Raw genomic sequence first — 24,620 nt, 5'->3', positions numbered from 1 at the left:
CCGTATGCCTAAGCCAACCGATGAAACGAACGGGCAGGTGGGCACTACGCCAGCCAGAGAGACGGGATGCGCAAGCCGTGGATCGATAGGGTGGAGGTGGGTTTGGACACATCTTCATATTTCTGCATGCCAATGCCATTTTTATGGCTTGTAAATTCATACAATGGTCCCTTAAGCCTTCACGTGAAGTTTCATGGCAAGACGAGTCGTTTTCTATTTTTCATGATTTTTGAAACTTTTTTCGGTTCGAGATTTTTTAAAATTTTTTATAAGGAGTTTTGGCCCCAAACTTGGTAGACGTGATCCTTGTATTTTTGTTGGCATGCACAAAAAAATTCAGCTAAAAACTCGAAGTGTACAAGATTTTGTGACCATTTGAAAAAAGTGTCCCCATTTCAGACATTTTAATGGCTACTGGCAGCAAACCTGTAAAATCTCAAATGCTCTTTAAGGGGAAGTGAGTTCTCGAGGTTTGATGAGGGTAGGGGGCCAATATAAGGGCCAAGTACCAGCACCCATCGCACATCATGTGTGCACCCCCCCCGGAACCCTCGATCACCGGAACCCCAATGCTGTCGGTCAGGTTCTCCGGTGATGCTCCGACGATGGTGACCTGATGAAGAAAAATGCAGCACCAGCACATGCCCGAGCCCAGCATGTGCTGCTGCAACCCTCAGTCCAGTTCGATCTTAGAGTGGAATGAACTCTGTATGCTTAGACTGAGAATGAACTCCGTATACCTAAGCCAACCGACGAAACGAGCGGGCGGGCGGGCGTGCACTATGCCGACAAGAGAGATGGGATGCGCAAGCCGTGGATCGATAGGGTGGTAGGTGGGTTTAGGCACATCTGCATATTTTTGCATGCCAATACCATTATTACGGCTTGTAAATTCATACAATGGTCCCTTAAGCCTTCATGTGAAGCTTCATGGCAAGATGACTCGTTTTCTATTTTTCACGATTTTTGAAACTTTTTACAGTTCAGGATTTTTTAAAATTTTTTTGAAAGGACTTTTGGCTCAAACTTGGTAGTGGTTATCCTTGTACTTTTGTTGGCACGCACAAAAAAATTTAGCTAAAAACTCGAAGTGTACAAGATTTTCTGACCATTTGAAAAAAGTGTCCCCATTTTAGACACTTTAATGGCTACTAGCAGCAAACCTACAAAATCTCAAATGCATTTTAAAGAGGTGTGAGTTCTCGAGGTTTGATGAGGGATAGGGGGCCAATATAAGGGCCAAGTACCAGCACCCATCGCACATCATGTGCACACACTCCCCCGGCCCCCCGATCGTCAGAACCTCAATGCTGTCGGTCAGGTTCTCCGGTGATGCTCCGACGATGGTGCCTTGACGAAGAAAAATGTGGCACCAGCATATGCCCGAGCCCAGCTTGTGCTGCCGCAACCCTCGATCTGGTCCGATCTTAGACTGGGAATGAACTCCGTATGCCCAAGCCAACCGAAGAAACGAGCAGGTGGGTGGGCGGGCGGGCACTACACTGGCCAGAGAGACGAGATGGGCAAGCCGTGGATCGGTAGGGTGGTAGGTGGGTTTAGGCACATCTTCATATTTCTACATGCCAATGCCATTTTTATGGCTTGTAAATTCATACATTGGTCCCTTAAGCCTCCACGTGAAGTTTCATGGCAAGATGACTCGTTTTCTATTTTTCATGATTTTTGAAACTTTTTACGGTTCGGGATTTTTTAAAATTTTTTCGGAAGGAGTTTTGGCCTCAAAATTAGTAGACATGATCCTTGTATTTTTGTTGGCATGCACAAAACAAATCAGCTGAAAACTCAAAGTGTACAAGATTTTGTGACTATTTGAAAAAAGTGTCCCCATTTTAGACACTTTAATGGCTACTGGCAGCAAACCTGTGAAATCTCAAAATGCTCTTTAAGGGGGTGTGAGTTCTCGAGGTTTGATGAGGGATAGTTGGCCAATATAAGGGCCAAGTACCAGTAGCCATCGCACATCATGTGCGCACACCCCCCGGCCCCCCGATTGTCGGAACCATAATGCCGCCGGTCAGGTTCTCCGGTGATGCTCCGACGATGGTGCCCCGGTGAAGAAAAATACAGCACTAGCACATGCCCGATCTTAGACTGGGAATGAACTCCATATGCTTAGACTGGGAATGAACTCCGAATGCCTAAGTCAACCCACGAAATGAGCGTGCGGGCGCTCAGCCGGCCAGATGGGCGGGATGCGTAAGCCGGGAATCGGTCAGGTCCCCCTCTACGTGCTGCCAATCTTGCTACCACAACCCTCGGTCTGGTCTAATCTTAGACTGGGAATGAACTCCATATGAGTAAGCCAACCGACGAAATGAGCGGGCAGGCAGGCGGGCACTGCGCCAGCCAGAGAGACAGGATGCACAAGCCGTGGATCGATAGGGTGGTAGGTGGGTTTAGGCACATCTTCATATTTCTGCATGCCAATGCCATTTTTAAGGCTTGTAAATTCATACAATGGTCCCTTAAGCCTTTACATGAAGTTTCATGGCAAGACGACTCGTTTTCTATTTTTCACGATTTTTGAAACTTTTTACGGTTCAAGATTTTTTAAAATTTTTTCGAAAGGAGTTTTAGCCCCAAACTTGGTAGACGTGATCCTTATATTTTTGTTGGCATGCATAAAAAAATTCAGCTAACAGCTCGAAGTGTACTAGATTTTGTGACCATTTGAAAAAAGTGTCCTCATTTCTAATACTTTAATGGCTACTGGCAGCAAACCTATAAAATCTCAAATGCTCTTTAAGGGGCGCGAGTTCTCGAGGTTTGATGGGGGATAGAGGGCCAATATAAGGGCCAAGTACCTGCACCCATCGCACATCATGTTTACAGACCCCCTCGACCCCCCCGATCGCCGGAACCCCAATGCCGTCGGTCAGGTTCTCTGATGATGCTCCGACGATGGTGCCCCGGCAAAGAAAATTATGGCACCAGCACATGCTCGAGCCCAGCATGTGCTACCGCAACCCTCGGTTTGATCCGATCTTAGACTGGGAATGAACTCCGTATGCCTAAGCCAACCGACGAAACGAGCAGACGGGCGGGCAGGCGGGCACTACGCTGGCCAAAGAGATGGGATACGCAAGCCATGGATTGATAGGGTGGTAGGTTGGTTTATGCACATCTTCATATTTTTGCGTGCCAATGCCATTTTTATGGCTTGTAAATTCATACAACGATCCCTTAAGCCTTCACATCAAGTTTCATGGCAAGATGACTCATTTTTTATTTTTTATGATGTTGAAAACTTTTTGCTGTTCGGGATTTTTGTTGGCATGCACAAAAAAATTTAGCTAAAAACTCGAAGTGTACAAGATTTTGTGACCATTTGAAATAAGTGTCCCCATTTCAGACACTTTAATGGCTGCTGGCAGTAAACCTGTAAAATCTCAAATGCTCTTTAAGGGGGTGTGTGTTCTCGAGGTTTGATGAGGGATAGGAGGCCAATATAAGTGCCAAGTACCAACACCCATCGCACATCTTGTGCGCACACCCCCCGGCCCCCCGATGATCGGAACCCTAATGCCGCCGGTCAGGTTCTCCGGCGATGCTTAGGCGATGGTGACCTGACGAAGAAAAATGCGGCACCAGCACATGCCCGAGCCCAGCATGTGATGCCGTAACCCTCGATCTGGTCCGATCTTTGACTGGGAATGAACTCCGTATGCTTAGACAGGGAATGAACTCCGTATGCCTAAGTCAACCCATGAAACGAGTGTGCGGGCACTCAGCTGGCCAGAGGGGCGGGATGCGCAAGCCGATGATCAGTCGGGTCCCCCTCTACGTGCAGTCGATCCTGGTACCGCAACCCTCGATCCGGTCCGATCTTAGATTGGGAATGAGCTCCGAATGCCTATGCCAACCGATGAAATGAGTGGGCGGGCAGGCGGGTGGGCACTACGCCGGCCAGGGAGACGGGATGCGCAAGCCGTGGATCGATAGGGTGGTAGGTGGGTTTAATCACATCTTCATACTTATACGTGCCAATGCCATTTTTATGGCTTGTAAATTCATACAATGGTCCCTTAAGCCTTCACGTGAAGTTTCATGGCAAGACGACTCGTTTTCTATTTTTCACGATTTTTGAAACTTTTTTCGGTTTGGGATTTTTTAAAATTTTTTTGGAAGGAGTTTTGGCCCAAATTTGGTAGATGTGATCCTTGTATTTTTGTTGGCATGCACAAAAACATTCAGCTAAAAACTCGAAGTGTACAAGATTTTGCAACCATTTGAAAAAAGTGTCCCCATTTCAGACACTTTAATGGCTACCGGCAGCAAACCCGTAAAATCTCAAATGCTCTTTAAGGGGGTGTGAGTTCTCAAGGTTTGATGAGGGATAGGGGGCTAATATAATGGCCAAGTGCCAGCACCCATCGCACATCATTTGCGCACACCACCCCTGGTCCCCCCGATCGCCGGAACCCCAATTCCGTCGGTCAGGTTCTCCGACGATGCTCTGGCGATCGTGCCCCAGTGAAGAAAAATGTGCCACCAGCAGATGCCCGAGCCCAGCATGTGCTGCCACAACACTCGGTCCCGTTTGATCTTAGACTGGGAATGAACTCCGTATGCCTAAGTCAACCCACAAAACGAGCGTGCGGGCGTTCAGCAGGCCAGAGGGGCGGGATGCGCAAGCCGTGGATCAATAGGGTGGTCGGTGGGTTTAGGCACATCTTCATATTTCTGTGTGCCAATGCCATTTTTATGGCTTGTAAATTGACACAATTGTCCCTTAAGCCTTCACGTGAAGTTTCATGGCGAGACGACTCATTTTCTATTTTTCATGATTTTCGAAACTTTTTAAGGTTTGGGATTTTTTAAAATTTTTTCGGATGGAGTTTTAGCCCCAAACTTGATAGACGTGATCCTTGTATTTTTGTTGGCATGCACAAAAAAATTGAGCTAAAAACTCAAAGTGTACAAGATTTTGTGACCATTTGAAAAAAGTGTCCCCATTTTAGACACTTTAATGGCTACGGGCAGCAAACCTGTAAAATCTCAAATGCTCTTTAAGGGGGTGTGAGTTCTCGAGGTTTGATGAAGGACAGGGGGCCAGTATAAGGGCCAAGTACTAGCACCCATCACACATCATGTGCGCACACCCCCCCGGCCCCCTATCGTCGGAACCCCAATGCCACCGGTCAGGTTCTCCGGCGATGCTCTGGTGATGTTGCCCCAGTGAAGAAAAATGTGGCACCAACACATGCCCGAGCCTAGCATATGCTGTCACAACCCTCGGTCCAGTCCGATCTTAGACTAGGAATGAACTTTGTATGCCTAAGCCAACCGACGAAACGAGCGGGTGGGCAGGTGGGTGAGCAATGCGCTGGCCAGAGAGACGGGATGCGCAAGCCGTTGATCGATAGGGTGGTAGGTGGGTTTAGGCACATCTTCATATTTCTGCTTGCCAATGCCATTTTTATGGCTTGTAAATTCATACAATGGTCCCTTAAGCCTTCATGTTAAGTTTCATGGCAAGACGACTCGTTTTCTATTTTTCACGATTTTCCAAATTTTTTTACGGTTCGATATTTTGTAAACTTTTTTTGGGAAGGAGTTTTGATGCCAAACTTCGTAGATGTGATCCTTGTATTTTTGTTGGCATGCACAAAAATATTTAGCTCAAAGTACCACCACCCATCACACATCATGTGCATACACCCTCCCGCCCCCCCGATCACCGGAACCCCAATGGCGTCGGTCAGGTTCTCCGATGATGCTTCGGTGATGGTGCCCCGATGAAGAAAAATACGGCACCAGCACATGCCTGAGCCCAGCATGTGCTACTGCAACACTCAGTCCCGTTCGATCTTAGACTGGGAATGAACTCCGTACGCTTAGACTGGGAATGAACTTCGTATGCCTAAGTCAACCCATGAAACGAGCGTGTGGGTGTTCATTAGGCCAGAAGGGCGGGATGCGCAAGCCGGAGATCGGTCGGGTCCCCTTCTACGTGCTACTGATCCTGCTACCATAACCCTCAATCCGTTTCGATCTTAGACTGGAAATAAACTCCATATGCCTAAGCCAACCGATGAAACAAGCAGGTGGGCGGGCGTGCGGGCACTACGCTGGCCAGAGAGATGGGATGCGCAAGCCGTGGATCGATAGGGTGGTCGGTGGGTTTAGGCACATCTTCATATTTCTGTATGCCAATGCCATTTTTATGGCTTGTAAATTGATACAGTTGTCCCTTAAGCCTTCACGTGAAGTTTCATGGCAAGACGACTCGTTTTCTATTTTTCATGATTTTTGAAACTTTTTATGGTTTGAGATTTTTTAAAATTTTTTCGGATGGAGTTTTAGCCCCAAACTGGGTCGACGTGATCCTTGTATTTTTGTTGGCATGCACAAAAAATTGAGCTAAAAACTCGAAGTGTACAAGATTTTGTGACCATTTGAAAAAAGTGTCCCCATTTCAGACACTTTAATGGCTACGGGTAGCAAACCAGTAAAATCTCAAATGCTCTTTAAGGGGGTGTGAGTTCTCGAGGTTTGATGAGGGATAGGGGGCCAATATAAGGGCCAAGTACCAGCACCCATCGCACATCATGTGCGCACACCCCCTCGGCCCCCCGATCGCCGGAACCCCAACGATGCCAGTCAGGTTCTCCTGCGATGCTCCGACAATGGTGGATCGATGAAGAAAAATAAGGCACCAGCACATGCCTGAGCCCAGCATGTGCTGCCGTAACCCTCGGTCTGGTCCAATGTTAGACTGGGAATGAACTCCGTATGCCTAAGTCAACCGACGAAATGAGCGGGCGGGCGGGCGGCAACTATGCCGGCCAGAGAGACGAGATGCGCAAGCCGTGAATCGATAGGGTGGTAGGTGGGTTTATGCACATCTTCATATTTCTGCGTGCAAATGCCATTTTCATGTCTTGTAAATTCATACAATGGTCCCTTAAGCCTTCACTTGAAGTTTCATGGCAAGACGACTCGTTTTCTATTTTTCATGATTTTCAAAACTTTTTATGGTTCGGGATTTTTTAAAATTTTTTGGAAAGGAGTTTTGGCCCCAAATTTGGAAGAGGTGATCGTTGTATTTTTGTTGGCATGCACAAAAAAATTGAGCTAAAAACTCGAAGTGTACAAGATTTTGTGATCATTTGAAAAAAGTGTCCCTATTTCAGACACTTTAATGGCTATTGGTAGCAAACCTGTAAAATCTCAAATGCTCTATAGGGGGTGTGAGTTCTCGAGGTTTGATGAGGGATAGGGGGCCAATATAAGGGCCAAGTACCAGCACCCGTCGCACATCATGTGCGCACACCCCCCGACCCCACGATCACCGGAACCCCAATGCCGCCGACCAGGTTCTCCGACGATGCTCAGGTGATGGTGCCCCAGCAAAGAAAAATGTGGCACCAGTACATGCCCGAGCCCAGCATGTGTTGCCGTAACCCTCAGTCCGGTCCAATCTTTGACTGGGAATGAACTGCATATGCTTAGACTGGGAATGAACTTCGTATGCCTAAGCCAACCCACGAAATGACCATACGGGCGCTCAGTCGGCCAGAGGGGTGGGATGCGTAAGCCAGGGATCGACCGGGTCAATCTGCTGATCCTGCTACTGATCTTGCTGCCATAACCCTCGGTCTGGTCTGATCTTAGACTGGGAATGAACTCCGTAAGCCTAAGCGAACCGACGAAACGAGCGGGCAGGCACTACGTCGGCCAGAGAGACGGGATGCGCAAGCCATGGATCGATAGGGTGGTAGGTGGGTTTAGGAACATCTTCATATTTCTGCATGCCAATCAATTTTTATGGCTCGTAAATTCATACAATTGTCCCGTAGGCCTTCACGTGAAGTTTCATGGCAAGACGACTCATTTTTCTATTTTTCAAGATTTTGGAAACTTTTTGGGGTTTGGGATTTTTTAAAATATTTCAGGAAGGAGTTTTGGCCCCAAACTTGGAAGACGTGATCCTTGTATTTTTTTTGGCATGCACGAAAAAATTCAGCTAGAAACTCGAAGTGTACAAGATTTTGTGACCATTTGAAAAAAGTGTCCCCATTTCAGACACTTTAATGGCTACTGGCAGCAAACCTGTAAAATCTCAAATGCTCTTCTAGGGGGTGTGAGTTCTCGAGGTTTGATGAAGGACAGGGGGCCAGTATAAGGGCCAAGTACTAGCACCCATCGCACATCATGTGCGCACACCCCCCCGGCCCCCTATCGTCGGAACCCCAATGCCACCGGTCAGGTTCTCCGACGATGCTCCGGTGATGGTGCCCCGGTGAAGAAAAATGTGGCACCAGCACATGCCCGAGCCCAGCATGTGCTGTCGTAACCCTCGGTCCAGTCCGATCTTAGACTGGGAATGAACTCCGTATGCCTAAGCCAACCGACGAAACGAGCGGGCGGGCGGGCGGGCGGGCGAGCACTATGCCGACCAGAGAGATGGGATGTGCAAGCCGTTGATCGATAGGGTGGTAGGTGGGTTTAGGCACATCTTCATATTTCTGCATGCCAATGCCATTTTTATGGCTTGTAAATTCATACAATGGTCCCTTAAGCCTTCATGTGAAGTTTCATGGCAAGACGACTCATTTTCTATTTTTCACAATTTTCCAAATTTTTTTACGGTTCGATATTTTTTAAAATTTTTTCGGGAAGGAGTTTTGATGCCAAACTTGGTAGATGTGATCCTTGTATTTTTTTTGCCATGCACAAAAATATTTAGCTCAAAACTCGAAGTGTACAAGATTTTGTAACCATTTGAAAAAAGTATCCCCATTTCAGACACTTTAATGGCTACTGGCAGCAAACATGTAAAATCTCAAATGCTTTTTAAGGGGGTGTGACTTCTCGAGGTTTGATGAGGGACAGGGGGCCAATATAAGGGCCAATTACCAGTACCCATGACACATCATGTGGGCTCACCCCCCTCGGCACCCCCGATCTCCGGAACCCCAATGCCGCTGGACAGGTTCTCCGGTGATGCACCGGGGATGGTGCCCCGACGAAGAAAAATCTAGCACCAGCACATGCCCGAGCCCAGCATGTGCTGCCGCAACCCTCAGACTAGTCCAATCGTAGACTGGGAATGAACTCCATATGCCTAAGCCAACCGACGAAACGAGCGGGCGGGCACTACGCCGACCAGAGAGACGGGATGCGCAAGGCGTGGATCGATAGGGTGGTAGGTGGGTTTAGGCACATGTTAATATTTCTGTGTGCCAATGCCATTTTTATGGCTTGTAAATTCATACAATGGTCCCTTAAGCCTTCACGTGAAGTTTCATGGCAAGACGACTCGTTTTCTATTTTTCACGATTTTCCAAACTTTTTGTGGTTTGGGATTTTTTAAAATTTTTTTGGTAGGAGTTTTGGCCCCAACCTTCGTAGACGTGATCCTTCTATTTTTGTTGGCATGCCCAAAAAAATTCAGCTAAAAATTCGAAGTGTACAAGATTTTGTGACCATTTGAAAAAAGTGTCCCCATTTCAGACACTTTAGTGGCTACTGGCAGCAAACCTGTAAAATCTCAAATGCTCTTTAAGGGGGTGTGAGTTCTGGAGGTTTGATGAGGGATAGGGGGCCAATATAAGGGCCAAGTACCAGCACCCATCGCACAGCATGTGCGCACACCCCCCTCAGCCCCCCAGATCGTCGGAACCCCAATGCCGCCGATCAGGTTCTCCGACGATGCTCCGGCGTTGGTGCCGCGACGAAGAAAAATACGGCACCAGCACATGCCTGAGCCCAGCATGTGCTTCCGTAACCCTCGGTCTGGTCTGATCTTAGACTGGGAATGAACTTTGTATGCTTAAACTGGGAATGATCTCTGTATGCCTAAGTCAACCCATGAAATGAACGTGCGGGCGCTCAGCCGGCCAGAGGGGCGAGATGCGCAAGTCGGGGATCGATCGGGTCCCCCTCGGTGTGTTGGCGATCCTGCTACCGTAACCCTCAGTCTGGTTCAATCTTAGACTGGGAATGAACTTCGTATGCCTAAGCCAACCGACGAAACGAGCGGGCGGGCGGGCGGACGGGCACTACTTGGCCAGAGAGACGGGATGCGCAAGCCGTGGATCGATAGGGTGGTAGGTGGGTTTAGGCACAACTTCATATTTCTATGTGCCAATGCCATTTTTATGGCTTGTAAATTGATACAATTGTCCCTTAAGCCTTCACGTGAAGTTTCATGGCAAGACGACTCGTTTTCTATTTTTCATGATTTTCTAAACTTTTTGTAGTTTGGGATTTTTTTAAATTATTTCGGAAGTTGTTTTGGTCCCAAAATTGGTAAACGTGATCCTTGTATTTTTTTTGGCATGCACAAAAAAATTCAGCTAAAAACTTCAAGTGTACAAGATTTTGTGACCATTTGAAAAAAGTGTCCCCATTTCAGACACTTTAATGGCTACTGGCAGCAAACCTGTAAAATCGCAAATGCTCTTTAAGGGGGTGTGAGTTCTAGAGGTTTGATGAGGGATAGGGGGCCAATATAAGGACCAAGTACCAGCACCCACCACACAGAATGTGCGCACACCCCCCCGGCCCCCCGATCGCCGGAACCCCAATGCCGTCGGTCAGGTTCTCCGGTGATGCTCGAGCGATGGTGCCCCGGTGAAGAAAAATGCGGCACCAGCACATGCCCGAGCCTAGCATGTGCTGCTGCAACCTTCAGTCCGATCCGATCTTAGACTGGGAATGAACTCCGTATGCCTAAGCCAACCGATGAAACAAACAGGCGAGCGGGCGGATGGGCACTATGTCGGCCAGAGAGACGGGATGCGCAAGCCGTGGATCGATAGGGTGGTAGGTGGGTTTAGGCACATCTTCATATTTCTGTGTGCCAATGCCATTTTTATGGCTTGTAAATTCATACAATGGTCCCTTCAGCCTTCACGTGAGGTTTCATGGCAACACGACTCATTTTTTATTTTTCACGATTTTTAAAACTTTTTGCGGTTCGACATTTTTTAAAATTTTTTCAGAAGGAGTTTCGGCCCCAAACTTGGTGGATGTGATCCTTGTATTTTTGTTGGCATGCACAAAAGAATTCAGCTAAAAACTCGAAGTGTACAAGATTTTGTGACCATTTGAAAAAAGTGTCCCCATTTCAGACACTTTAATGGCTTCTGGCAGCAAACCTGTAAAATTTCAAATGCTCTTTAAGGGGGTGTGAGTTCTTGAGTTTTGATGAGGGATAGGGGCCAATATAAGGGCCAAGTACCAGCACCCATCGCACATCGTGTGTGCACACCCCCCCTCGGCCCCCCGATCGTCGGAACCCCAATGTCGCTGGTCATGTTGTCCGACGATGGTGCCCCCACGAAGAAAAATACGGCACCAGCACATGCCGGAGCCTAGCATATGCTGCCGTAACCCTCGATCCAGTCTGATCTTAGACTGGGAATGAACTCCGTATGCTGAGACTAGGAATTAACTTCGTATGCCTAAGTCAACCCATGAAACGAGGGTGCAGGCGCTCAGCCAGCTAGAGGGGTGGGATGCGCAAGCTGGGGATCGGCTGGGTCCCCCTCTGCATGCTGTTGATCCTATTATCATAACCCTCCATCTGGTCTGATATTAGATTGGGAATGAACTTCGTATACCTAAGCCAACCGACAAAACGAGTCGGCAGGCAGGCTGGCGGGCACTACGTCGGCCAGAGAGACGGGATGCGCAAGCCGTGTATCGATAGGGTGGTAGGTGGGTTTAGGCACATGTCCATATTTCTGTGTGCCAATGCCATTTTTATGGCTTGTAAATTCATACAATGGTCCATTCAGCCTTCACGTGAAGTTTCATGGCAAGACGACTCGTTTTCTATTTTTCATGATTTTCAAAACTTTTTGCGGTTCGACATTTTTTTAAATTTTTTCAGAAGGAGTTTTAGCCCCAAACTTGGTAGTCGTGATCCTTGTATTTGTGTTGACATGCAAAAAAAAAATTTAGCTAAAAACATGAAGTGTACAAGATTTTGTAACCATTTCAAAAAAGTGTCCTCATTTCAGACACTTTAATGGCTACTGGCAGCAAACCTGTAAAATCTCAAATGCTTTTTAAGGGGGTGTGAGTTCTCGAGGTTTGGTGAGGGATAGGGGGCCAATATAAGGGCCAAGTACCAGCACCCATTGCACATCATGTGCGCAAACCACCCCTCCTGGCCCCCCCGATCGCCAGAACCCCGATGTCGTCGGTCAGGTTCTCTGCCGATGCTCCGACGATGGTGCGCTGACAAAGAAAAATGCAGCACCAGCAAATGTTCGAGCCCAACATGTGCTACCGCAACCCTCGGTCCGGTCTGATCTTAGATTGGGAATGAACTCTGTATGCCTAAGCTAATCGACGAAACGAGCGGGCGGGTGGGCGGGTGGGGGGGCGGGCACTACGCCGGCCAGATAGACGGGATGCGCAAGCCGTGGATCGATAGGGTGGTAAGTGGGTTTAGGCACATGTTCATATTTCTGTGTGCCAATGCCATTTTTATGGCTTGTAAATTCATACAATGGTCCATTAAGCCTTCACGTGAAGTTTCATGGCAAGACGACTCGTTTTCTATTTTTCACGATTTTTGAAACTTTTTACGGTTTGAGATTTTTTAAAATTTTTTCGGAAGATGTTTTGGCCCCAAACTTTGTAGATGTGATCCTTGTATTTTTTTTGGCAAGCATAAAAAAAATCAACTAAAAACTCTAAGTGTACAAGATTTTGTGTCCATTTTAAAAAAGTGTCCCATTTCAGACACTTTAAAGGCTACTGTCAGCAAACTTGTAAAATCTCAAATGCTCTTTAAGGGGGTGTGAGTTCTTGAGGTTTGATGAGGGATAGAGGGCCAATATAAGGGCCAAGTATCATCACCCATCGCATATCATGTGCGCACACCCCTCCGGCCCCTCCGATCGTCGGAACCCCAATGCCGCCGATCAGGTTCTCCGGGGAAGCTCCGGCGATGGTGCCCCGATGAAGAAAAAAGCAGCACCAGCACATGCTCGAGTTAGCATGTGCTGCCGTAACCCTCATTCCGGTCCGATCTTAGAATGGGAATGAACTCCGTCTGCCTAAGCCAACCGACAAAACAAGCGTGCAGGCGAGCGGGCGGGCATTATGCCGGCCCGAGAGACGGGATGCGCAGGCCGTGGATCGATAGGGTGGTAGGTGGGTTTAGGCACATCTTCATATTTCTGCATGCCAATGCCATTTTTATGGCTTGTAAATTCATACAATGGTCCCTTAAGCCTTCACGTGAAGTTTCATGGCAAGACGACTCGTTTTTTATTTTTCACGATTTTCAAAACTTTTTACGGTTCGGGATTTTTTAAAATTTTTTTGGAAGGACTTTTGGCCCCAAACCTGGTGGACGTGATCCTTGTATTTTTGTTGGCATGCACAAAAAAATTCAGCTAAAAACTGGAAGTGTACAAAATTTTGTGACCATTTGAAAAAAGTGTCCCCATTTCAGACACTTTAAAGGCTACTGGCAGCAAACCTGTAAAATCTCAAATGCTTTTTAAGGGGGTGTGAGTTCTCGAGGTTTGATGAGGGATAGGGGGCCAATATAGGGGCCAATATAAGGGCCAAGTACCAGCACCCATCGCACATCATTTCCGCACACCCCCCGGCCCCCCGATCGTCGAAACCCCAATGCCGTCGGTCATGTTCTCCGGTAATGGTGCCCCCACGAAGAAAAATGCGACACCAGCACATGTCGGAGCCTAGCATATGCTGCTGCAACCCTCGATCCGGTCCGATTTTGGACTGGGAATGAACTCTGTATGCTTAGACTGGGAATGAACTCCGAATGCCTAAGTCTACCCACGAAACGAGCGTGCAGGCGCTTAGCCAGCCAGAGGGGCAGGATGCGCAAGCCGGGGATCAGCCGGGTCCCCCTCTGCGTGCTACCGATCCTGCTGCCGTAACCCTCGGTCTGGTCTGATCTTAGACTGGGAATGAACTCTGTATGCCTAAGACAACCGATGAAACGAGCGGGCGAGTGGGCGAGCGGGTACTACGCCGGCCAGAAAGATGGGATTCGTAAGTCGTGGATCGATAGGGTGGTAGGAGGGTTTAGGCACATCATCATATTTCTGTGTGCCAATGCCATTTTTATGGCTTGTAAATTCATACAATGGTCCCTTAAGCCTTCACGTGAGGTTTCACGGTAAGATGACTCGTTTTCTATTTTTCACTATTTTTGAAAGTTTTTGTAGTTCGGGATTTTTTAAAATTTTTTCAGCAGGAGTTTTGGACCCAAACTTGGCAGACATGATCCTTGTATTTTTTTTGGCATGCACAAAAAATGTCAGCTAAAAACTCGAAGTGTACAAGATTTTGTGACCATTTGAAAAAAGTGTCCCCATTTCAGACACTTTAATGGCTACTCGCAACAAACCTGTAAAATCTCAAATGCTCTTTAAGGGGGTGCGAGTTCTTGAGGTTTGATGAGGGATAGGGGGCCAATATAAGGGCCAATTACCAGCACCCATGGCACATCATGTGCGCACACCCCCCCGCCCCCCCCGATCGTCGGAACCCTAATGCCACCGGTTAGGTTCTCCGGCGATGCTCTGGCGATGGTGCCCCGGCAAAGAGAAATGTGGCACCAGCACATGCCCGAGTCCAGCATGTGCTGCCACAACCCTCGATCCGCTCCGATCTTAGGCTGGGAATGAACTCCGTCTACATAAGCCAACCGACGAAATGAGCGGGCGGGCGGGCGAGCAGGCACTACGCCGGCCAGAGAGACAGGATGCGCAAGCCGTGGATCGATAGGGTGGTAGGTGGGTTTAGGCACATCTTCATATTTCTATGTGCCATTACCATTTTTATGGCTTGTAAGTTCATACAATGGTCTCTTAACCCTTCACGTGAAGTTTCATGGCAAGACGACTCGTTTTTTATTTTTCACGATTTTTGAAACTTTTTGCGGTTCAAGATTTTCTAAAATTTTTTTGAAAGGATTTTTGGCCCCAAACTTGTTAGACGTGATCCTTGTATTTTTGTTGGCATGCACAAAAAAAGTCAGCTAAAAACTCGAAGTGTACAAGATTTTCTGACCATTTGAAAAAAGTGTCCCCATTTCAAACACTTTAAAGGCTATTGGCAACAAACCTGTAAAATCTCAAATGCTCTTTAAGGGGGTGTGAGTTCTTGAGGTTTGATGAGGGACAGGGGGCCAATATAAGGGCCAAGTACCAGCACCCATCGCACATCATGTGCACACACCCCTCGGCCCCCCCGATCGTTGGAACCCAAATGCCACCAGTCAGGTTCTCTGGTGATGCTCCGATGATGGTGCCCCGACGAAGAAAAATGCAGCACCAGCACATGCTCGAGCCCAGCATGTGCTGTTGTAACCCTCGGTCCGGTCTGATCCTAGACTGGGAATGAATTCCATATGCTTAGATTGGGAATGAACTCCGTATGCCTAAGTCAACCCATGAAACGAGCGTCCGGGCGCTCAGTCGGCCAGAGGGGCGGGATGCACAAGCCGAGGATCGATCGGGTCCCCCTCTGCGTGCTGCCGATCCTACTGCTGTAACCCTCGGTTTGGTCCGATCTTAGACTGGGAATGAACTCCTTATGCCTAAGCCAACCGACGAAATGAGCGGTAGGGCGGGCAGGCGGGCACTACATCGGCCAGAGAGACGGGATGCGCAAGCCGTGGATCGATAGGGTGGTAGGTGGGTTTAAGCACATCTTCATATTACTGCATGCCAATGCCATTTTTATGGCTTGTAAATTCATACAATGGTCCCTTAAGCCTTCACGTGAAGTTTCATGGCAAGACGACTCATTTTCTATTTTTCACGATTTTCAAAACTTTTTGCGGTTCGGGATTTTTTAAAATTTTTTCAGAAGGAGTTTTGGCCCCAAACTTATAGAAATGATCCTTGCATTTTTGTTGGCATGCACAAAAAAATTAAACTAAAAACTGGAAGTGTACAAGATTTTGTGGCCATTTGAAAAAAGTGTCCCCATTTCAGACACTTTAATGGCTACTGGCAGCAAACCTGTAAAATCTCAAATGCTCTTTAAGGGGGTGTGAGTTCTTGAGGTTTTATGAGGGATAGGGGGCCAATATAAGGGCCAAGTACCAGCAACCACCTTACATCATTTGCGCACACCCCCCCGGCCCCCCCGATCGCCGGAACCCCGATGCCGTCGGTCAGGTTCTCCGGCGATGGTGCCCTGACGAAAAAAAAGTGGCACCAGCACATGACCGAGCATAGCATGTGCTGCCGTAACCCTCGGTCCGGTCCGATCTTAGACTGGGAATGAACTCCGTATGCCTAAGTCAACCCACGAAACGAGCGTGTGGGCGCTCAACAGGCCAGAGGGGCGGGATGCGCAAGCCGGGGATCGATCGGGTCCCCCTCTGCATGCAGCTGATCCTGCTACCGCAACCATCGATCCGGTCTGATCTTAGACTGGTAATGAACTCCGTATGCCTAAGCCAATCGACGAAACGAGCGCATGGGCAGGCGGGCGGGCACTATGCGAGCCAGAGAGACGGGATGCGCAAGCCGTGGATCGATAGGGTGGTAGGTGGGTTTAGGCACATCTTCATATTTCTGCATGCCAATGCCATTTTTATGGCTTGTAAATTCATACAATGGTCCCATAAGCCTTCTCGTGAAGTTTCATGGCAAGATGACTCGTTTTCTATTTTTCACAATTTTCAAAACTTTTTATGATTCGGGATTTTTTAAAATTTTTTCGGAAGGAGTTTTAGCCCCAAACGTGGTAGACATGATCCTTGTATTTTCATCGGCATGCACAAAAAAATTCAGCTAAAAACTCGAAGTGTACAAGATTTTGTGACCATTTGAAAAAAGTGTCCCCATTTCAGACACTTTAATGGCTACAGGCAGCAAACCTGTAAAATCTCAAATGCTTTTTAACGGGGTGTGAGTTCTCGAGGTTTGATGAGGGATAGGGGGCCAATATAAGGGCCAAGTGCCCGCACCCAACGCACATCATGTGCGCATACCCCTCCCGGCACCCCAGATCACCGGAACCCCAACACCGTCTGTCAGGTTCTCCGGCGATGCTCCGACGATGGTGCCTCGATGAAGAAAAATGCGACACCAGCACATGCCCAAGACTAGCATGTGCTGCCGCATCCCTTGGTCTAGTCTGATCTTAGACTGGGAATGAACTCTGTATGCTTAAACTGGGAATGAACTCCGTATGCCAAAGTCAACCCACGAAACGAGCGTGCGGGCACTCAGTCGGCCAGAGGGGGGGATGTGCAAGCCGGGGATCGGTCGGGTCCCCCTTTGCGTGGTGTCGATCCTGCTGCCGCAACCCTCAATCCGGTCCGATCTTAGATTGGGAATGAACTCCGTATGCCTAAGCCAACAGACGAAACGAGCGAGCGGGCGGGTGAGCAGTACGTCAGCCAGAGAGACGGGATGCGTAAGCCGTGGATCGATAGGGTGGTAGGTGGGTTTAGGCACATCTTCATATCTCTACATGCCAATGCCATTTTTATGGCTTGTAAATTCATACAATGGTCCCTTAAGCCTTCACGCGAAGTTTCATGGCAAGACGACTCGTTTTCTATTTTTCATGATTTTTCAAACTTTTTGCGGTTCGAGATTTTTTAAAATTTTTTTGGAAGGAGTTTTGGCCCCAAACTTGGTAGACGTGATCCTTGTATTTTTGTTGAAATGCACAAAAAAAATCAGCTAAAAACTCGAAGTGTACAAGATTTTGTGACCATTCGAAAAAAGTGTCCCCATTTTAGACACTTTACTGGCTACTGGCAGTAAACCTGTAAAATCTCAAATGCTCTTTAAGGAGGTGTGACTTCTCGAGGTTTGATAAGGGATAGGGGACCAATATAAGGGCCAAGTACTAGCACCCATCGCACATCATGTCTGCACACCCCACCGGCCCCCCCGATCGCCAAAACCCCAATGCCGCCGGTTAGGTTCTCTGGTGATGCTCCGACGATGGTGCCCCGATGAAGAAAAATACGGCACAGCACATGCCCGAGCCCAACATGTGCTGTCGTAACCCTCGGTCTGGTCCGATCTTAGATTGGGAATGAACTCCGTATGCCTAAGTCAACCCATGAAACGACCTTACGGGCGCTCAGCCGGCCAGAGGGGCGAGATGCACAAGCCGAGGATCGGTAGGGACCCCCTCTACGTGCTATCGATCCTGCTACCGTAACCCTCAATCCGGTCTGATTTGAGACTAGGAATGAACTCCATATGCCTAGGTCGACCGACGAACGAATGAGCGGGTGGGCGAACGGGCACTATATCGCCCAGAGTGACGGGATGCGCAAGTCATGGATGGATAGGGTGGTAGGTGGGTTTAGGCACATCTTCATATTTCTGCATGCCAATGCCATTTTTATGGCTTGTAAATTCATATAATGGTCTCTTTAGCCTTCACGTGAAGATTCATGGCAAGGTGACTCATTTTTTATTTTTCACGATTTTTTAAATATTTTACGGTTCGAGATTTTTTAAAATTTTTTTAGAAGGAGTTTTGGCCCCAAACATGGTAGACGTGATCCTTGTATTTTTTTTGGCATGCACAAAAACAATTAGATAAAAACTCGAAGTGTACAATATTTTGTCACCATTCGAAAAAAGTGTCCCCATTTCAGACACTTTAATAGCTACTGACAGCAAACCTGAAAAATCTCAAATGCTCTTTAAGGGGTGTGAGTTCTCGAGTTTTGATGAGGGATAAGGGGCCAATATAAGGGCCAAGTACCAGCACCCGTTGCACATCACGTGCGCACACCCCTCGGCCCCCCAATCGTCGGAACTCCAATGCCGCCGGTCAGGTTCTCCGACGATACTCCGATGACGGTGCCTCGGTGAAGAAAAATACGATACCAACACCTGCCCGAGCCCAGCATGTGCTGCCGTAACCCTCGGTCAGGTCTGATCTTAGACTGGGAATGAACTCCGCATGCTTAGACGGGGAATGAACTCCGTATGCCTAAGTCAACCCACGGAACGAGCGTGCGCACGCTCAGCCGGCCAGAAGGGCGGGATGCGCAAGTTGGGGATCGAAAGGGACCCCCTCTACGTGCTGCCGATCCTGCTATCACAACCCTCGGTCTGGTCGGATCTTAGACTGGGAATGAACTCCGTACGCCTAAGCCAACTGACAAAACTAGCTGGCGGGCGGACGGATGGGCAATACGTCGGCTAGAGAGACGGGATGCACAAGCTGTGGATCGATAGTGTGGTAGGTGGGTTTAGGTACATCTTCATATTTCTGTGTGCTAATGTCATTTTTATGGCTTGTAAATTCATACAATGGTCCCTTAAGCCTTCACGTGAAGTTTCATGGCAAGACGACTCGTTTTCTATTTTTCATGATTTTTGAAACTTTTTATGGTTCGGGATTTTTTAAAATTTTTTCGGAAGCAGTTTTGGCCCCAAACCTGGTAGACTTGATCCTTGTATTTTTGTTGGCATGCACAAAAAAATTCAACTAAAAACTCGAAGTGTACAAGATTTTGTGACCATTTGAAAAAAGTGTCCCCATTTCAGACACTTTAATGGCTACTGGTAGCAAACCTGTAAAATCTCAAATGCTCTTGAAGGGGGTGTGAGATCTCAAGGTTTGATGAGGGATAAGGGGCCAATATAAGAGCCAAGTACCAGCACCCATCGCACATCATATGCGCACACCTCCCCGGCCCCCCCGATCGTCGGAACCCAATGTCGCCGGTCAGGTTCTCCGACGATGGTACCCCGACGAAGAAAAATGCTGTAACCCTCAGTCCGGTCCGATCTTAGACTGAGAATGAACTCCGTATGCTTAAGTCAACCCATAAAACGAGCTTACGAGCGCTCAGTCAGCCAGAGGGGTGGGATGCGTAAGCCGGGGATCGACCAGGTCCCCCTTTGTGTACTGCCTATCCTGCTACCTTAACCCTCAGCTCGGTCCAATCTTTGACTGCGAATGAAGTCCATATGCCTAAGCCAACTGACAAAATGAGCGGGCGGGTGGGCGGGCGGGCACTACGTCGGCCAGAGAGGCGGGATGCGCAAGCCGTGGATCGATAGGGTGGTAGGTGGGTTTAGGCACATCTTCATATTTCTACGTGCCAATACCATTTTTATGGCTTGTAAATTCATACAGTGGTCCCTTAAGCCTTAACGTGAACTTTCATGGCAAGATGACTCATTTTCTATTTTTGACAATTTTTGAAACTTTTTACGGTTTGAGATTTTTTAAAATTTTTGCAGAAGGAGTTTTAGCCCCGAACTTGCTAGACGTGATCGTTGTATTGTTGGTGGTATGCACAAAACAATTCAGCTAAAAACATGAAGTGTACAAGATTTTGTGACCATTTGAAAAAAGTGTCCCCATTTCAGACACCTTAATGGCTACTGGCAGCAAACCTGTAAAATCTCAAATGCTCTTTAAGGGGTGTGAGTTCTCGAGGTTTGATGGGGTATAGGGGGCCAATATAAGGGCCAAGTACTAGCACCCATCGCACATCATGTGAGCAAACCCCCCTGGCCCCCCCGATCGTCGGAACCTCAATGCCGTCGATTAGGTTCTTCGGCGATGCTCCAGCGATGGTTCCTCGACGAAGAAAATTGTAGCACCAGCACATTCTCGTGCCCAGCATGTGCTGCCGCAACCCTCGATCCAGTCCGATGTTAAACTGGGAATGAACTCTGTATGCTTAGACTGGAATGAACTCCGTATGCCTTAGTCAACCCAAGAAACGAGCATGCGGGCGCTCAGTCGACCAGAGAGGTGGTATGCGTAAGCCAGGGATCAGCCGGGTCCCCCTCTAGGGTATGTCGATCCTGCTGGCACAACCCTCGGTTCGGTCCAATCTTAGACTGGGAATGAACTCCGTATGCCTAAGCAAACCGATGAAACGAACGGGCGGACAAGCGGGCGAGCACTACGCCGGCCAGAGAGACGGGATACACAAGCCATGGATCGATAGGGTGGTAGGTGGGTTTAGGCACATCTTCATATTTCTGGGTGCCAATCCCATTTTTATGGCTTGTAAATTCATACAATGGTCCCTTAAGCCAGAGAGATGGGATGCATAAGCCGTGGATAGATAGGGTGGTAGGTGGGTTTAGGCACATCTTCATATTTCTACATGCCAATGCCATTTTTATGGCTTGTAAATTCATACAATAGTCCTCTAAGCCTTCACGTGAAGTTTCATGGCAAGACGACTCGTTTTTTATTTTTCACGATTTGTAAAACTTTTTAAGGTTCAGGATTTTTTAAAACTTTTTTGGAAGGAGTTTTGGCCCCAAACTTGGTGGATGTGATCCTTTATTTTTGTTGGCGTGCATAAAAAAATTCAGCTAAAAACTCGAAGTGTACAAGATTTTGTGACCATTTGAAAAAAGTGTCCCCATTTCAGACACTTTAGTGGCTACTGGCAGCAAACCTGTAAAATCTCAAATGCTCTTTAAGGGGGTGTGAGTTCTCGAGGTTTGATGAGGGATAGGGGGCCAATATAAGGGCCAGGTACCAGCACCCATCATACATCATGTGTGCACAGCCCCCCGGCCCCCCCAATCGTCAAAACCCCAATGCCGTCAGTCAGGTTCTCCGACGATGCTCCGGTGATGGTGCCCCGACGAAGAAAAATGCGGCACCAGCACATGCCTGAGCCCAGCATGTGCTGCAGCAACCCTCAGTCTGCTCTGATCTTAGACTGGGAATGAACTCCGTATGATTAGACTGGGAATGAACTCCGTATGCCTAAGTCAAACCACAAAACGAGCCTGCGGGTGCTCAGTCGACCAGAGGGGCGGGATGCGCAAGCCGGGGATCGCTGGGTCCCCCTGTGCGTGCTGGCGATCATGCTATCGCAAGTCTCGGTCTGATAAAATCTTAGACTGGGAATGAACTCCGTATGCCTAAGCCAACCGATAAAACAAGCGGGCGGGCGGGCGGGCACTATGTCGGCCAGAGAGACAGGATGCGCAAGCCGTTGATCGATAGGGTGGTAGGTGGGTTTAGGCACATCTTCTTATTTCTACGTGCCAATTCCATTTTTATGTCTTGTAAATTCATAGAATGGTCCCTTAAGCCTTCACGAGAAGTTTCATGGCAAGACAACTCATTTTCTATTTTTCACGATTTTTGAAACTTTTTATGATTCAGGATTTTTTAAAATTTTTTCGGAAGGAGTATTGGTCCCAAACTTGGTAGACATGATCCTTGTATTTTTGTTGGCATGCACAAAAAAATTCAGCTAAGAACTCGAAGTGTACAAGATTTTGTGACCATTTGAAAAAAGTGTCCCCATTTCAGACACTTTACTAGCTACTGACAGCAAACCTGTAAAATCTCAAATGCTCTTTAAGGGGGTGTGAGTTCTCGAGGTTCGATGAGGGATAGGGGGCCAATATAAGGGCCAAGTACCAGCATACATCGCACATCATGTGCGCACACCCCCCGGCCCCCTGATCGCCGGAACCCCAATGCCGTCGGTTAGGTTCTCCGGTGATGCTCCGATGATGGTGCCCCAGCGAAGAAAAATGTGACACCAGCATATGGGCGAGCCCAGCATGTGCTGCTGCAACCCTCAATCCGATCCGATCTTAGGCTTTGAATGAACTCCATATGCTTAAACTGGGAATGAACTCCGTATGCCTAAGTCAACGCACGAAACAAGCATGCGGGCGCTCAGTCGGCCAGAGGGGCGGGATGTGCAAGCCGGGGATCGGTCGGGTCCCCCTCTGCATGCTGCTGATCTTGCTACCGTAACCCTCAGCTCGGTTCGATCTTAGACTGGGAATGAGCTCCGTATGCCTAAGCCAACCGACGAAACGAGCCGGCTGGCAGGCGGGCACTACGCCGGCCAGAGAGACGGGATGCGCAAGCCGTGGATCGATAGGGTGGTAGGTGGGTTTAGGCACATCTTCATATTTCTGTGTGCCAAAGTGATTTTTATGGCTTGTAAATTCATACAATGGTCCCTGAAGCCTCCACGTGAAGTTTCATGGCAAGATGACTCGTTTTCTATTTTTCAAGATTTTTGAAACTTTTTACGATTCGGTATTTTTTAAAATTTTTTGGGAAGGAGTTTTGGCCCAAAACTTGGTAGCCGTGATCCTCGTATTTTTTTTGGCATGGACAAAAAATTTCAGGTAAAAACTCAAAGTGTACAAGATTTTGTGACTATTTGAAAAAAGTGTCCCCATTTCAGACACTTTAATTGCTACTGACAGCAAACCTGTAAAATCTCAAATGCTCTTTAAGGGTTGTGAGTTCTTGAGGTTTGATGAGGGATAGGGGGCCAATATAAGGGCCAAGTACCAGCACCCATCGCACATCATGTGCGCACACCCCCCGGCCCCCCTGATCGTCAGAACCATAATGCCGCCGGTCAGGTTCTCCGACGATGCTGTGGCGATGGTGGCCCGACGAAGAAAAATATGACACCAGCACATGCCCGAGACCAGCATATGCAGCCGCAACCCTTGGTCCGGTCCGATCATGGACTAGGAATGAAATCCGTATGCTTAGACTGGGAATGAACCCCGTATGCCAAAGTCAACCCGTGAAACGAGCATGCGGGCTCTTAGCTGGCCAGAGGGGCGTGATGCACAAGACGGGGATCGATTGGGTCACCCTCTACGTGCTGCCGATCCTATTGCCGCAACCCTCGATCTGCTCTGATCTTAGATTGGGAATGAACTCCGTATGCCTAAGCCAACCGACGAAAAGAGCGGGCGGGCGTGCGGGCGGGCACTACGTCGGCCAGAGAGATGGGATGCGCAAGCCGTGGATCGATAGGGTGGTAGGTGGGTTTAGGCACATCTTCATATTTCTATGTGCCAATGCAATTTTTATGGCTTGTAAATTCATATAATGGTCCCTTAAACCTTCACGAGAAGTTTCATGGCAAGACGACTCGTTTTCTATTTTTCACGATTTTCAAAACTTTTTGCAGTTTAGGATTTTTAAAATTTTTTCGAAAGCAATTTTGGCCCCAAACTTGGTAGACGTGATCCTTGTATTTTTGTTGGCATGCATAAAAAAATCCGCTAAAAACTTGAAGTGTACAAGATTTTGTGACCATTTGAAAAAAGTGTCCCCGTTTCAGACACTTTAATGGCTACTGGCAGCAAACCTATAAAATCTCAAATGCTCTTTAAGGGGGTGTGAGTTCTCGAGGTTTGATGAGGGATAGGGGGCCAATATAAAGGCCAAGTACAAGCACCCATCACACATCATGTGCGCACAACCCCTTGCCCCTCCGATCGTCGGAACCCTAATACCGCCAGTTAGGTTCTCCGACGATGCTCCAACGATGGTGCCCTGCGATGAAAAATGTGGCACTAGCACATGCTCGAGCCCAGCATGTGCTACCACAACCCTCGGTCTGGTCTGATCTTAGGCTGGGAATGAACTCTGTATGCTTAGACTGGGAGTGAACTCCGTATGCCTAAGTTAAGACACGAAACGAGCGTGCGGGCGCTCAGTCGGACAGAGGGGTAGGATGCACAAGCTGGGGATCGACTGGGTCTCACTCTACATGCTATCGATCTTGCTACCACAACCCTCGATCCATTTTGATATTAGACTGGGAATTATCTCCGTATGCCTAAGCCAACCGATGAAACGAGCGGGAAGGCAGACAGGCGGGCATTACGCCGGCT

Source organism: Durio zibethinus, chromosome 9, assembly GCF_047325235.1.
Source record: "Durio zibethinus cultivar Kanyao isolate XHJ-2024 chromosome 9, ASM4732523v1, whole genome shotgun sequence".
In the NCBI taxonomy this organism is placed as follows: domain Eukaryota; kingdom Viridiplantae; phylum Streptophyta; class Magnoliopsida; order Malvales; family Malvaceae; genus Durio; species Durio zibethinus.
The sequence above is the reverse complement of the archived record's forward strand: the minus strand, read 5'-3'. Positions refer to the sequence as shown.